This window comes from Danio rerio, chromosome 2 (genome assembly GCF_049306965.1).
Source record: "Danio rerio strain Tuebingen ecotype United States chromosome 2, GRCz12tu, whole genome shotgun sequence".
Lineage (NCBI taxonomy): Eukaryota > Metazoa > Chordata > Actinopteri > Cypriniformes > Danionidae > Danio > Danio rerio.
The window spans coordinates 4,536,323-4,553,188 of record NC_133177.1 but is presented as its reverse complement, the minus strand read 5'-3'; positions in this window follow the sequence as shown (position 1 = coordinate 4,553,188).

Here is a 16,866-nt window from a genome sequence, read left to right as displayed (position 1 = left end):
ACGTGTGACAGCGACGCCGGAGAACTTTCCAAAACACTCCATCAGCAGTTTCTCATGGCTGCTGCTCCAAGAGCGACCAAAGGAAGCTTTCACTTGCAGCGGGGGAACATTAAAAACTCATTAACAATTACCATGTGGCTGTCGGAGAAGGGAATTCTTAACGTTTCAAATGACATTTTCTGAAAAGTTTTGTTTTTTTTGTTTGTTTAATACTAAAAAGGAAAAAGCAGTGGATACTTTCACCTGAAATACCATTTTTTTCTATTGTTCTTGTTTGTATTGGTGTTTCTCAGTGCTGGGTTGTGGCTGGGAGGGCATCCGTTGGGTAAAATATATGCCAGAGTAATTGGTGGCTCATTCCGCTGTGGCGACCACTGATGGATCAGGAATTAAGCTGAAGGATAGTGTGTTCTTGTTTTTTTTTGTATGACTTTTTTTATGACCACAAGTTAAGAGCTAATTAAAGCTCTTAGTTAGTTCAGTCAAATGCTGTTAGTTCAGAAGTGTTAGTTCAGTCAAATGCTTTGTTTGCAGTGAAACTTGTTCATGCTTTTATCAGCAGTAGGGTGGATTACCGTAATGGACTACTCACTGGTCTTACTAAAAATACAGTCAGACAGTTGCAGCTTATCCAGAACGCTGCAGCCAGATTTCTGACCAGAACCTGGAAATCAGAGCACATCACACCTGTCCTCAGGTCTTTACACTGGCTGCCAGTTACATTCAGAATAGACTTTAAAGTAATATTACTTTTCTATAAATCACTAAATGGCCTAGGACCTCAATACATTACAGATTTGCTCACTGAATACAAACCCAACAGATCACTCAGATCTTTAGGATCATATAAACTAAAAGTTCCAAGAGTTCAGTCAAAGCAGGGTGAATCAGCTTTCAGCCACTACGCCCCTCACTGCTGGAATCAGCTTCCAGAAATGATCAGATGTGCTCCAACATTAGGCACGTTCACATCAAGACTGAAAACACATGTGTTTCGCTGTGCCTTTGATGTATGAGCACTTTGCCGACAGATCGCACTATTATGTTTTCCTCTTCTTCTTCATTCTTTTATATCACATTTTACCTGTTTTTATGTTTTTTTTTACTCATTTTTATAATTTATTTTTATTTTTCTTGTTTCTTTTATTCTTGTTTATGTAAAGCACTTTGAATTGCCACTGTGTATGAAATGTGCTATATAAAAAAAAAATTTAAAAAAAGGAAAAAACTGTGATTAATAACTCACTGAGATCTCCTGAGACCTTCTTTCATCTTCAAAACAGGAATAAAGATTTTTTTTTTTTTGGATGAAATTCTGGAGCTCTTTTATCCTCCATAGACAGCAAGGGTCCAGAGACGTTCAAAGTTTAGAAAAGGAATTAACAAAATTGTCAAAACATTCAGTAGAGCTACAATGGTTTAACTGTAATCAATGACTACAAGAAGACATCTGTTCACCAAAAAACTGTAAACATTACTTTATTTTGCCTATAGCTCTTTTACTACAGGTTCATTCTGAAAACGTAGCCCTATATATGTTTCTGGAGAGCGCCAAGTACGTCCCAGGAGGTATGTTTTTTTTAGTTTGTTTTCGCGAATCCACCAGAGGGCGCTGTGTACACTTTTTCAGATCTCAAATTTGTCTCGCAAGTGCCATTGCGCCTGCTCTTCTCATAAATCCACCAGAGGCCGCTGTCAACTGACTGACTGACTGAATGAGTGATCGACTGACCCCTCTCCTCCTTCCCTAAACCCAACCAATAGTGTTTTAAAAGCACCGATTGACCCGATCACCCACTTTCCTAAACTCAACCAACAGTGTTTTCAAAAGCAATTCAGAAAAAGAAAAGCCTTCGCGGATGTCAAATTTTTTTTACCACATTTTCAGATTTGACCACATTCTCACCCAGTTATTTACTTGTTTATTTAATTTTTTGGCTGTTGTTTTTGTCTTACCTGCTTACTGGAACTTTTCTTCGCCGGACTCAAACCCCATCAACTCTTCTCTGCATCTCCAGTCCGCCAAAAGTGAAGAATGTGGGGGGCAATCAAAAAGTGAAGAGCGTTGGAGACGGGGGTGATGTGGGGGATAGGGGATTTGGGGTGGGATGGGGGAGAGGTATGGCTTCCCGTCGCAGGGCCCCTAAATTGCCAGGGCTTCTTTAGTGACATCGCTTTGACTCACACGCTGAAAATGGCTGACGTGAAACAACAAACTGAGGATATGGTAATGCGAGCCTGTCAATCAATATTGGTGGGCGGGGGGACCGCATTTCTACGTCAAGTTGGGGTCGGTCTCAAAACTGCTCCAATTGGTCCACTGTTTTTATTGAAATTTTAAATTTGTAAGTTTTATTTTGTTTTAAATTGAAAAAAAAAAGGACTGGGTGTGTTTATATCACCCCAATATGACGGTCTATACCAGTGGTTCTCAAACTTTTTTTCATCAAGTACCACCTCAGAAAAAAATAGTCTCTCCAAGTACCACCATAATGAGCAGTATTGAATTACGTAGCGTAGTAGACTAAATTAAGCAACTACAGCTCTGCACATTTTAAAAACGTATCAGATTAATTACTATTATTAAGAATATTTTTTATTGTCAGCCACTTTAAACATTATAAATAGTCTGAACGTTAAGACTGTACTGTGCTTATATGTAAAAAAAAGCAAAAATAAAAACGTCAACATTTAAATAAAAATGTGCATTTAAAAGTTAAAAATGGTAGGTTACTGTTCTTAAGAATTAAAAAGAAAACTTCTGTACTTAAATGTAAAGTATTAACATATAGTATATGGGCTATGCGTTGTCATATTCATATACAAATCATTTTGATCCATTTTTAAATATATGTAGCATGTATATATGACATATTTGATTCCTCCGCGTACCACTAGAAGGAAGCTCTACCACAGTTTGAGAACCACTGGTCTATACACTATACCTACAAACATGGGGCCCTATCATACACCCGGCGCAGCGTGGCGCAAGGCGTGGCGCAGTAGTCTTTTGGTAGTTTCAGCTTGGTGCAAGAGTCGTTTTGAGGCGTTGCGCTACGCTGTTTAAATAGCAAATGCATTAGCGCTCATTTTTGCGCCCATAGGCGTTCTAGTCTAAAAAGGAAGGCATTCTGAGGCGGACTGCTGGCGCGTTGCTATTTTGAGAATCTATAATAGATTTTTCATTAGACCAAAACTAACCCGGTCTAAACTCCAGCGCAGAGTTGCGCCTCGCTTACGCACTGCTTAATACGCACAAGAGAGCAATAGGCAAATATCTTTACATATGAAAACATTTAAATATTACGGATATATATATAGGATATAATAAGAATAGATATAGGATTTAAATATAAAGGATTAAAATATTACAAAACATATTATTTTCTAGCCTACATAAATATGAAAAATCACTGCTTTTATGTCTTCTTCATCTCGGGAGGCTTTTTCAGTTCATTCATAACATTTTGCTTTTGTATAATGTTATTATTATTAGCAGTATTATTTATTATATCCATATTTATATTTGTTTTATTAAAAACAAGCTTAGATTTGCCCACCTGTCAGGTTTTAGACCATATGGGGCACAGCATGTGTTTTAGGATATAACTCAGGTTTTTGACCACACTTTGTTATTATTGTTCATTTATTCGTTTGCTGGAAATTAGAACTGAATTTAGAAATAGTTTTGAAATGAATATTTGCGCTTAACAAAAGCAATTAATTATTTATAGACTAATTGATGTCTGTGCGTAAAGGTTTCCCTATCCAAGAGCGAAAGTGAAAGTGATCTTTTATCTCTTATTCTCACGCAGTAGATGCTCTGTTTAACAGTTTTCTGTTAATAAACTGTTAACTGTTAACTGTTTGCTTGTGAAATGCTCATTTTTTCCACTTAGACTGTAAACCACGTCCTGTAAATAGTGAATGCGCTCTTGGCGCGACGCAGCTGACTCTTAAAGGGGATGGGATTAGATGAGATTCTAATTGGTTTATTCTCAAAACTAACCTATAACTCATTAAGAAAATAAACTCAACCCTTTTAGACCATGCGCCTTGGCGCAAGGCAGATTTCCCGTCCTTAAATTAGCAAAAACGCGTCCTGACACGCCCTGAAAGCGTTTGCGCCCTGCGTTTTGCGCTCTGCGCATGGACCGTCAAAATAGAGCCCATGTCTGTCCAAACAGCTTGAAAAGTAGATTTTTCACCACAGGTGCCCTTTAAAGATTTTGACTCTATAATCTTCAAGAAAATCACAGAATTTCTCTTTTGAATCCTCCTCCCATGCAGGCTACTGATATACCAAGCCTTGCCGCCACTGGAACATTACTGTGCCAGGCGTTCCCGATGACTTCCTGACTCTGTCTATGAGCTGAGATCAGTGGGGACGCAAGACAAGATGAAAGCACTGGCACAACTTGAAATGCCAACAGGAAGTACTGAAAACGCTGCTTTGAAGTGAACCTAATTGGGCTTTCAGCGGTTGCATCTGCTTGATAGAGTTTATTTAAAGCACCGTAGCCTGATAAGTCACAATGCAGTGGAGCTCTGCTGACTGCACTCTATCTTACCTTCCCTTTCAAAAGGGATTTAACTCAAAAGGGAGTTCATCTCGAAGCCAAAAAGAAGTGCATTCCAAGAAAACAGTGAGACTAAAATAGTAGCTTCATCAGAGGTGACTGTGTTTCATTTGCTCTTTTGACCACCTGGAATCAAACCCCAAGTGATAACAAGGAGGAAGAGTGTAGTTAGTTGTAGATGTTATACGCGAGATGAACTGCGCTCTGGGGGAGATTATAGACTTGATCGCAGAGTATTCTGAACAACGTGGGAAATTAACGAGCTCAAATTAAATGAGGAAAATCATGAAATGGGTCCGGCAGTGGAACAAATCACCACATTTGGCCGTGTGTGAGCTCTGACAAGTTTTGAAATGTTATACTCGGCGCTGGAGTGTGGAGATCTGTTTCTCAAGGTCTCGAAAGTCCAACAGCACTTCTAAAGCAACAAAGCAAGACAAAGTGTAATCTTCGTGTAGTGGAAACCTAGTCAGTGATCTTGATGGCTCCTATGGTTTTGTACTGCAGCCCAAAATCAGAACAAGTTGGGACAGTATGGAAAACGCAAGTAAAAAAAGAAAGTAGTGATTTCTAAATTTACTTTGACTTGTGTTTCATTGCAGACAACACAACTAACATTATTTAACCCTTTAGCTCAGGGGTGCGGAATGTCCGGCCTCCAGGCCGTATGTGGACCGTGAGACCATTTGATCCGGCCCCATCCGTCAATTCAAAATCCCCCCTCAGGAAAAAAAATAATTCATGTTATAGAAAGTGACAGTTGTACCAACACAATCTCACGGCAATTCGTAACTTTTTGAATTAGTGGCTAATTCGTATGAATTCGTACGATCTAATTCATACAATTTAGTACGATTTGCTCATCCCCCAATGACGGTTAGGTTTAGGGTTGTGGTTAGGTGCCACGCCTTCTTTTTAAAATCTGATGGTAAATCATACTAAACGTTTACTATTTTAGGTATGTTAGAATTACCTAAATGATTTACATTTGATAAATGCCAGAATAATGAGAGAAAAAAAAATTGAGAATTTTTCTATAATTTCTAGACTGTCAAAAGTTTACACACATTTCCTTGGTATTTTTTTTTTAGCTTTGCTTTTAAACTGTATAACTTTGGTCAAATGTATTGGGTATCCTTCCACAAGCTTCTCGCAATAGTTTGCAGGAATTTTGGCCCATTCCTCCCGACAGAATTGGTGTAACTGAGTCAGACTTGTTGGCTGTCTTGCTCGAATGAGCTTTTTTAACTCTGCCCACAAATTTTCTGTAGGATTGAGTTCAGGGCTTTGTGATGGCCACTCCAAAACGTTCACTCTGTTGTTCGTAAAGCACATTTTAACTAATTTGGCAGTATGCTTAGGGTCATGGTCTGTTTGGAAGACACATTTGTGGCCAAGTTTGAATTTCCTGGCTAATGTCTTGAGTTGTTGCTACACAAAGTTCTTTCCTCGTGATGCCATCTATGCTGTGAAGTGGACCAGTCCATCCTGCAGCAAAACAGCCCCACAACATGATGCTGCCGCCCCCATACTTCACAGTCAGGATGGTGTTTCTAGGCTTGTAAGCTTTCCCCTTGGTCCTCCAACACTGGTCATTATGGCCAAACGGTTCAATCTTAGTTTCATCAGGCCACAGGACATGTCTCCAAACATTAGCCTTTTCCCAGTGTCATTTAGCAAATTGTATTCTGGCTTTGTTGTTGATTCTGACTTGTTGATTTTCCCATGTTGTCACACAAGGAAGCAGTGTGTTTGAGGTTTTCCTTAAATGCCATTCTACAGTTGTGCCTCCAATTAACTCAAATGTTGTCAATTAGCCAGTCAAAAACTTCCAAAACCTTGACATCATCATCTGAGCTTTTTCAGAGGCAGAATAATCTTATTGTATGTAAACTTGACTTTAGAGAAAAGTTATAACAAGGGACAGACATATAAAAATATCTCTGTCATTATTCTGATATTAAGCAGAACAGAAACACATTTGATAATCCTAACTTACCTAAAAGAGCAAAAGTTTAGTCACATTAACATCTGACCTTTTAAAAAATGGTTGTGTGCCTTTTTATACAGTGTATGTAAACTTCTGGTTTCAACTGCACATCAGAAGCATCACTTTAGTTTAGAGCAATTTAGGTAACCAAACAGTTGATAGTAGGGACTGACTTCCATACCATAATTATAAATGGTCAATGATTTGGTTAGCAACTTCTTTAAATGACCTTCCTCTATGTTTAACTGCAAAAAGAAGCTCAGAGATTCGACCAATTTACCCTTATATGAACATTTGTGTAGCACTCACAGTATGAAGCTACTACCTCACTATTTACTTACTCGAATTCCTTCATTTGTTCACGCTGGTGTCATTAGCTAAAAACTATTATAATTTGATAAAAGCTTGGCATGCTTAGTCTTTAACTCAGCTTATCAAAGCATGCTCCTAGGACAGGACGAACCCAACAAACAGCAATGTTATGAAGTCCATGTGATACTAAGCACTGAACAAGCATGTTCAGGATAATTCTGGCCAATAGCAACACAACAGATGCTTACCTCACGACTAGTAATTCGTCCACCATCCAAAATCCACACTCGCTGTTGCCCCGGGACTCCGGGTCTGGAGTCTCTCCTCTATAGCAGGCATATTTTTTTACATTCTCCTCTCTTCTAGGCTAATTATTTAATCATGAAAACTAGCAAATGTGATATGTTTAGATATGGATAATAGATCTGGGTAACATGTTGACCCCTCCTTGTGGTCCTGGTAAAACAACACCATTCCCTGAGCATCTGATAAATGTCACATGCACGACTCCAAAGTGTTTAGAGTGCCCAGGAGCAAACCTACTATTGTTTAACGTCGTCAACACACTCGTTTATCCTGATTTACCTTCCTAAAACAAGGCTGTGCAAATGTATCCGTAATGGGCAAAAAACATCCAAGAGGTGAGAGAAAATGTGTAAAATGTTAATGTTGTTCATGCCAAATTCCGACCTTCTGGCCAATATGAACTGAAGCTTCGGATTGCTGTTTATTTTGCTCATCTGCTTTTAGATTTAACTTTAACTGCAGCTACAGTTTATACATTTGTTTGTTGTGAATGCTCTCCCTCTAGGTCAGGGGTCTCAAACTCGCGGCCCGCGGGCCATTTGCGGCCCTCAGTGCAATATTTTGTGGCCCGCGCCGACCGCTGTACACTGACAGAATCAGCGGAGCGGGGAGAGAGAGCGCTCCCCGCTCCGCTGATTCTATCCGTACACAGCGGTCACTGGCATTCCCCGCCCGCCGTGTAAACAAAGGGGCGGGGATGCCGGTGACGCCACCACGCACCCCGCCCCTTTGTTAGACGCTGTGACGGGCGGGAAGTGTTAGGAGGAAACTCGCGCCGGCCAGAACCAAGGTAAGCTGTTCCCGCCCCTGCCTGCCACTTAGCTACCTATCTGCAGCCTGCCACCTACCTAGCTACAGCCTGCATCTTATATATAATATAGGTAGATACAGACTGGTACAGACTGATGTGACTGGAGTGGGGTGGGGGTGTTTTATTTATACATATATACGCCTTTTTTTTAGGTGTGAGGGAATGGAAGTTTTGAGTGAGTTCCCCCAAGCCATACTGAGAGTCTCAACTGCTTCCGCTCTAAAGCCAAATGTGGTTCAGATTTGTGAGAAGAAGCGCTGTCAAGTCTCTGGCAGGAAAGAGTAGGCAAAAGATGCCATGTTCAGAAGAACTGTTCATAATTTTCACTCAATGTTCTATTAATGTTCAGGACACTTGTTCACATGTTCACAAGAAATAATTAAAACTGTTAATAATGACATTTGAGGATTTTTTTTTGTGAAATCATTATGCGGCCCAGCCTCACCCAGACTTTGCCTCCTGCGGCCCCCAGGTAAATTGAGTTTGAGACCCCTGCTCCTTGGTGGTACTTAAGAGGTGAGTCTGTCAAACAGTGTGACATATTTTGGCAAGATTGGCAAGATTAAATGTTTTTTTGTTTTGTCGCCCACTATGGCACAATATACAGTGCTGTGCAAAACTCCTAAGCACTATACCAGCTTTGATGGCCTAAAAAGTTCGTACAACCTATAATTGAACAGTCTCTTTATTAAAAACAAACAGAAAATATAGGACATATGTACAAAATATGTACAAAATGTGTTTAATGTGGCACAGCTTGGAGTAAATTTCTTGGAGTTACATTCAGTATGGGGCATGTGAGAGATCTGCAGAGTGGATGGCAACATCAACAGCCTGAGGTATCAAGACATTTGTGCTGCCCATTACATTACAAACCACAGGAGAGGGCAAATTCTTCAGTAGGATAGCGCTCCTTCTCATACTTCAGCCTCCACATCAAAGTTCCTGAAATGCAAAGAAGGTCAAGGTGCTCCAGGATTGGTCAGCCCAGCCACCAGACTTGAACCTTATTGAGCATGTCTGGGGTTAGATGAAGGAGGAGGCATTGAAGATAATTCCAAAGGATCTTGAACTCTGGGAGTTCTGCAAGAACCCACTGCAGCATGACTTTATATTCTATACTGGACATTATTTCTGTTACGTGACAAGACTTTTGTCCAGGCAAAGTCAGACCTTACTGTCCTAATTAAAGAATTTAAATCAAGGCATGATCATATTTTATTTTGGTCAAATAAGCATCATCTAGAGGCCTTTACTAAATGATCAACTAGAAGTTATTATTATATTATAATAGTCAAGTTATTATTTGTTGTTCCTAAAACTTGGATAGGTGATAAGACTTTTGTCAGGTAGTGTACAAACCACTACTCGGGCTCGCTGAGGGTATATTTATATAATAGATTTTTTAATTGTCATTGTGATAAATGAGTGCTTTTAAAAGAGAATATTTCAGCGTCTGAATGAAGTCATGTTTCATCTCCAATTTTGATAATGAATTACAAAAGCTCCTGTGAGGGTGTTCTGCTGGAGTTTTCACTACATTAGCGACACACCAGAAACCCGATTCCCAAATGTTATGGGAATTTTTCAACTTCTCTCTCTTGAATCTGTCAACATGAACATTTCGAAACCAAATCTTTTGGAATAAAACTGACGTTATAATACCAGAGGCTGTTTTGAAGTGAACGTTTCCAACCAAGTAATGTGACCATTTTTCCCAGAGCCTTTTCAGAGTTGTAAACCCTGCTGAAAAATCCAGCTTAAACCAGCCTTGGCTGGTTGGCTGGTTTTAGCTGGTCAACCAGACTGGTTTTAGAGGGGTTTTGGCCACTTCCAGGCTGGTTTTCAGCCATTTCCAGCCTGGTCTTAGCTGGTTAGGCTGGGAGATGACCAGCTAAAACCAGCTTGACCATATATATATATATATATATATATATATATATATATATATATATATATATATATATATATATATATATATATATATATATATATAATTTATTATCAATATTATCAACTATATATATATATATATATATATATATATATATATATATATATATATATATATATATATATATAATTTTATTAATATTAAGTAGAATTTTTTATATATATCCTAACAAATAGCATACTATAAATTAAAACCATTATTGTGATGATTTATATATGAGATTAGAATACATTCAATAACATTTGTATAGAAAACATACTGGCCCTATACATGCCATTTACATACATTTAAATTAATATGGAAAATGAGTGCATGTTTTTACTAAAATGGATTCATTTTTTAAATGTGTGTGCATGTAAAACAATTTGCACACAAAATATTATGAATTTTTTTCTATAATGGAGTAGGTGCTCCACCCCGTTTAGAGCGTCATTATGGACGTTTTAAGTTATAACTAACATAGTTCAAACGATCTGCAACAGAGAAGCTATGATTTTGGAAAAAAAACTTGCCACTACATCCTTATTTTCCCAAATGATGCATCATACTGTGATAGTTCAGCCACGAGTTATGTCATTGCTTGGGAAACGCACCCAGTATTGGACAGTAGTGAGTATTAAGCTGTAATAAGCTGATGCATTTACATGTAATATGTGGATGTGTGTGTAAACGTAACATTCTGTAGTGCATTTAGTTATTGCCCAGCAGGCACACAACAGCATAAGACGATAATATTAGGTTAGATTTAGGTTAAAAAAATTCAATGTTTAGCCGCGTCTAATGACAATGATATTTTGAAGTCTAATAATGACATCAAATGTCATTGATATTTGGTTAATAGGTTGGCCGTTGGACATTTATGTCTTAAGGTAGTTCATTATGATGCGATTTACCTTCTATGTGTGATTTGATTGGACAGGAATCACAGGACTGATTTTTCTAATCCCTATTGACAAGAAAGAAGTAGTGACTGCAGGTTGAAGGAAAGTAGTGGAGTAAAAGTAAAAATACTGCAGTAAAAATGTACTCAAGGGAAAGTAAAAGTACACAATGTTAAAACTACTTAGTGAATTACAATTCAACTACTCAATTACAGTAGTTTGAGTATTTGTAATTTGTTAGTTTACACCACTGACTAATACTAAATCAAATATACTTAACAATATTGAATGTGTTTATGGTAATATTACTCCTTCTATAACAAACTATATGACTAACAGCGGCATCACAAAGCACTTAAACAGAATTGTTCACATCTGAAACTTTCCACCCACTTTCCTGCCCTTCTCCTGACATTACTGACACCATTATAGGGAGTCTGTCTAGCCTCCCACTGCACTCATTCCTTAGAAACACAGCAAACATTCAATGGCAGGCTGAAAAAGGCCAGTGTTGACTCTCATAGCCGCAGCTTACAACTACAGCCTGAACGTATTTACCTCACACTTGCAGCGCTTTAATGTTTAATCCCTGATTAAGCGTCAGACAGCGCTGGAATACAGACTATTGTATGCAACACGACGTCACACACAGAAAAGGTGTGAGGGTGTGTGTGTGTCTGAATGTGACCTGTACTGTACACACACACACACACACAGATGAAAGGGAGCACGAGGGCATCTACAGGTAAGAGGTCAACGACAGGTGAAACATGAGGCGTCTGTTTAGAAAGACGAAAATGGAAATAAGTCATACATATATAAACCATATTGGTGTGTGTGTGTGTGTATATACTGTGTACTGTATATAGCGGTAACAATACTCAAGCGTATTCTTAAAGGAAATCAAAGAGAGCTTATTTTGATATGAACCACTGCTGAGTAAACAGGAACATGGATTACATGGCAACACAAACAAAGTCGTGCATTAAGGAATTGCCTGGGCAGGATTTGTAGACACAGGGTTCAAACTGGTGCCATTAGGTATGAAATGCATTTGTCATTAGCTTTTGACATGTATTGATACAGGCGCAGTAAATCTGGCCAATAGTTGCAAATGAGTTCTGTCGTGTTCTTGCAGAGTAATAATTATTACCTATGTTTATACACTCGCCGGCCACTTTATTAGGTACACCTTACTAATACCAGATTGGACCCCTTTTGCCTTAAGAACTGGCTAAATCCTTCGTGGCATAAATTCAACAAGCCACTGGAATTATTCCTCAGAGATTATGGTCCATATTGACATGATAGCGTCACACAGTTGCTAAAGACTTGTCAGCTGCACATCCATGATATGAATCTCCCGTTCCATTACATCCCAAAGGTGCTCTATTGGATTGAGCTCTGATGACTGTAGAGGCCATTTGAGTACAGTGAACTCATTGTCATGTTCAAGATATCAGCCTGAGATGATTCACGTTTCATGACATGGTGTGTTATTTTGCTGGAAGTAGCTATCAGAAGATGGGTCGACTGTGGTCATAAAGGAATGGACATGGTCAACAACAATACTCAGGTGGGCTGTGGCATTGACAGGATGCTCAATTGGTACTAATGGGCCCAAAGTGTGCCAAGAAAATATCCCCCACACCATTACACCACCACCAGGGTGGATCCATGCTTTTATATTGTTGACGCCAAATTCTGACTCTACCATCTGAATGTGGCAGCAGAAATGGAGACTCATCAGAGCAGGCAATGTTTTTTCAAACTTTTATTGTCCAGTTTTGGTGAGCCTGTGTGAATTGTAGCCTCAGTTCCCTGTCCTTAGCTAACAGGAGTGTCACCCGGTGTGGTCTTCTGCTGCTGTAGCCCATCTGCCTCAAGGTTGGACATGTTGTGCATTCAGAGATGCTCTTCTGCATATTTGAGTTACTGTTGCCTTTCTATCAACTCAAACCAGTCTGGCCATTCTCCTCTGACGCTTGGTATCAACAAGACATTTGTGCCCACAGAACAGCCCACAGAACAGCCTTTTCTTTTTTTTAATTGCTTTTGAAAACAATGTTGGTTGGGTTTAGGGAATGGAGGTAGGTGGAAGGATTGGTCAGTCAGTCAGTTTTAGAGTTAGGGTCGACAGTCAGTTGACACCGGCCTTATGTGAGAACCCCAAGCGCGAATAGCACTCATAAGAGAAAACTGAGATCTCAAAAAGCATACACAGCGGCTTCTGGTGGATTTGTGAAAACAAAAACTGCAAAAAAAAACTTGGGTGGGGGAATTGGTGATCAGTCAGTCAACAGCGGCCTTTGGTGGATTTACATGAGAACAGAAGCAGCGAATGAAACTCAGCGAGAGAAATTTGAAATCTGAAAAAGCGTACACAGCGGTCTGAATTCGTGAAAACATAAACTGCAAAAAACATAGCTCCTGGAATGTATTTGGCGCTCTCCAGAAATGTATACTCCCACAACTTCCGGGAGACTTGGGATGTCTTCAATGGACACTGAGTGGAACTACAGCGCCCAAAAAGACTACATTTCCATACATTCTTTCGCGCACACACCCGGTCTGTCATCTACACTGATTTACAACCACAGCTGTCTCCAATCTCCATGATTACCAGGACTATATATTCAGTCATTCAACCACTGTTTGTCATCGCGTCGTTGTCTTCCTTGTCTCTCTTGTCCCAGTACTCAGTAAGTTTTGTATTCCTAGTTCGTTGTTTCCTGATCCTGTTCTTGTATTTTTGCTAAAGTCTAGTTCGTGTTTAACTGTCTTAGTTTCTTGTTTTATTTGTTTGTTTGTTACTTTGCACTTTGATACTTTTGGGTTTTTGCACTTTAATATATTAAAATTCTGCACTTGGATCCGCAATCTTTTGTTCCCGTTTTTGTTATTGTTTTGATCACGCTTAACGTGACAATAATCAGACTTGAAGCACTTTGATTGACGTTCTCCCTTTGTACGTGACATCAGAGTGAGAAAGCCCCTCCCATTAGTGATAATCTCTTCCTCATTAGCATAAGCAGCCCTAAGTGAGAAGCAGCCATCAGTCAATTGAGTTTTCAGCTGCTGAAGATGGAGATTTCAGTGACCTACAGAAATGTAAATGTTAATGTTTTATGACGCACAAATGAACACTTTACTCTCCATAAACTGCAAACTTCTGAGACATTTCTGAGGCATTCCTGTGCGCATGTAATAAACACGTTTTGCGTTATGCTGTATTGCTCATTTAGCTTTTTATCTAGGGTATTGTTCATTCATTCGTTTTCCTTCAGCTCAGTCTCTATTTTAGAGGTCACCTGGAAGCACCCAGAGGAAACCCACGCTAAGATGGGAAGAACATGCAAATTCCACACAGAAATGCCAACTGGCCCAGAAGGGACTCCAACCAGTGACCCTCTTGCTGTGACGTGACAGTACTTTTTTTTATTTTTATTAGAATATGCAAAAATCATACAAATACAAGAAAACATCAACAAATAACAAATACAAAGCAATGAAACAAAAACAAACAAAAACAACAACAATATAGTCAGGTACTGGTATGTGCGTGAGTGTGCGCGTGTGAGTGTGTGTATGCATGTAAAGGTTACTTGGTGGACAGGTCAGAGTACATACATAAGGAACAATAACAGTCAATAAATGAAGCAAGTGTCACAAATATAAATAAAACATATAGAAAGAAACCAGTCAGAGGTAGGGAGTAACAACAATGCTTATTACTGTATGATAGTAAAAATGAGAGGAAAAAGAAAGAAAGGACAACAGTAATAACTGACAACAATAATAATAAATCACAAGTGCTACACCAACTACTACTACAGAAAGTTACTTTTATTACAACTACTACTGCTTCTACTACAGCCACAACCACGACTACTACTACTACAATGTCTACTAATACTGATACTACTACAAAGACTACCCCTACTGATACTACTATAGCGTTTGCTACAACTAATACAACAACGTCTACTGCTACTGTGAGGTGACAGTACTAACCACTGAGATTTCAGACAATAGTTAGTCACATTTTTAGAATAGCTTGCCCAACACTGGTTTCGTGTCTCCATGGCCTTGACCATGCAATATGACACTATTACAGAGTGAGCACCGAGTTGAGCTATGTAAATATCATATGATGTATTTAAAAGCATTTACCATCTCAGGTGACGTGCTCCAAACATCATCCTGTTAAACGTCCCAAATACTCGCTGATGAATTGTCCAGAGGTGTGCTCATTTACAACGCTGACGGCGTGTGTGTGTAATGTTCCCATGGATATTGTCCTTGCTGGTAAACAATCGGAGGAGGGCGCAGAGATGTATTTTACCCCATCAGCCGTGTAAACCTCAGGGACCACACAAAGTGTATTTATACCTCACACGTCTTGATGTAAACAGCTGTGTTTATTAATTGAGCATCCAGTGAGCATACACGTTCCTGACTGCCAGGCTAAGGCACCCTGTCTCCTCTCGGGTCCTCTTCTCCTGCATTTGTTATAATTCAGTGTTGGGTCAAATATGGACTAACTCAATCCTTAGGTTAAAAATTTAACAACAACAACAAAAAATAGGGTTTGTGCATATTTGACTGAACACTAGACCCCTATTTGACCCAAAATATTTGACCCAACTATGGACAAACGTAATCCTTGGGTTCAGAAATTGACAAACAAACAAAAGTTGGCTTATCCATATTTGACCCAACACTGGACTTCATTTGTGACCCAACATTTTGACCCAAATAAGGACAAATGCAATCCTTGCAATAAAAATGTAACAAAGAAAAAAATGGTTGGGTTTGGGTCTGTATTTGACCCAACACTGGACTCCATATTTGACCCAAAATATATTAGACCTAAATATGGACAAATACAATCCTTGGGTTAAACATTTTATAAACAAAAAAGGTGAGTTTGGCCATATTTGGCCCAACACTGGACTGCATATTTGACCCAAAATATTTGACACAAATATGGACAAACACAATCCTTGGGTTAAACATTTGACAAACAACAACAAAAAAAGGTGGATTTGTCCATATTTGACCCAAATATTGACAGACACAATTCTTGGGTTAAAATGTAACAAACAAAAAAAGATGTGTTTTTCCTTATTTGACCCAACACTGAACCTCATATTTGACCCAAATATGGACAAATACAATCTTTTGGTTAAAAATTTGACAGACAACACAAAAGGTGGGTTTGTGCATATTTGATCAAACACTGAACCCTGTATTTGACCCAAAATATTTTTTTAATTTTTAAACTTCTAATTTCATTACATTATAAATAAAACTGGAACAACTTGTAAATAAACAATTTTTGTAAACAAAAAATAGTATGATAAGCACTTTGACAAATGTGTAGAAAATATTTTTGTTGCATCAAACAGTGTGGTAATAATAACGATCCGACAAGCTTATCTATCTATCTATCTATCTATCTATCTATCTATCTATCTATCTATCTATCTATCTATCTATCTATCTATCTATCTATCTATCTATCTATCTATCTATCTATCTATCTATCTATCTATCTATCTATCTATCTATCTATCTATCTATCTATCTATCTATCTATCTATCGTGAGAGAGAGAGAGAGAGAGAGAGAGAGAGAGGGAGAGAGCTTAAAATTTCATTAAAATGCAATATTTAAACCCCGAATATCTGCAAATATCTGAAAATAAAAAAAGAACCACCTCTTTTAATAGGCTGGCTACGAACCTGATATATGTCATATATATATATATATATATATATATATATATGTATATATATATATATATATATATATATATATATATATATATATATACACACACACACACACATACATACATGGTCTGTCTTTTTACCTTAAATAAAAAAAGAAAGAAGTTTACTGTTACATTTTGGTATGAATAACACAAAAGTCATATAACTCAATAGGCTATATAACTTTTAATTAATAATTATTATTGTAAAGGTAAAAATAATGATTTGCGTTAGGCCATCGTAAGTGGGTTTCTTT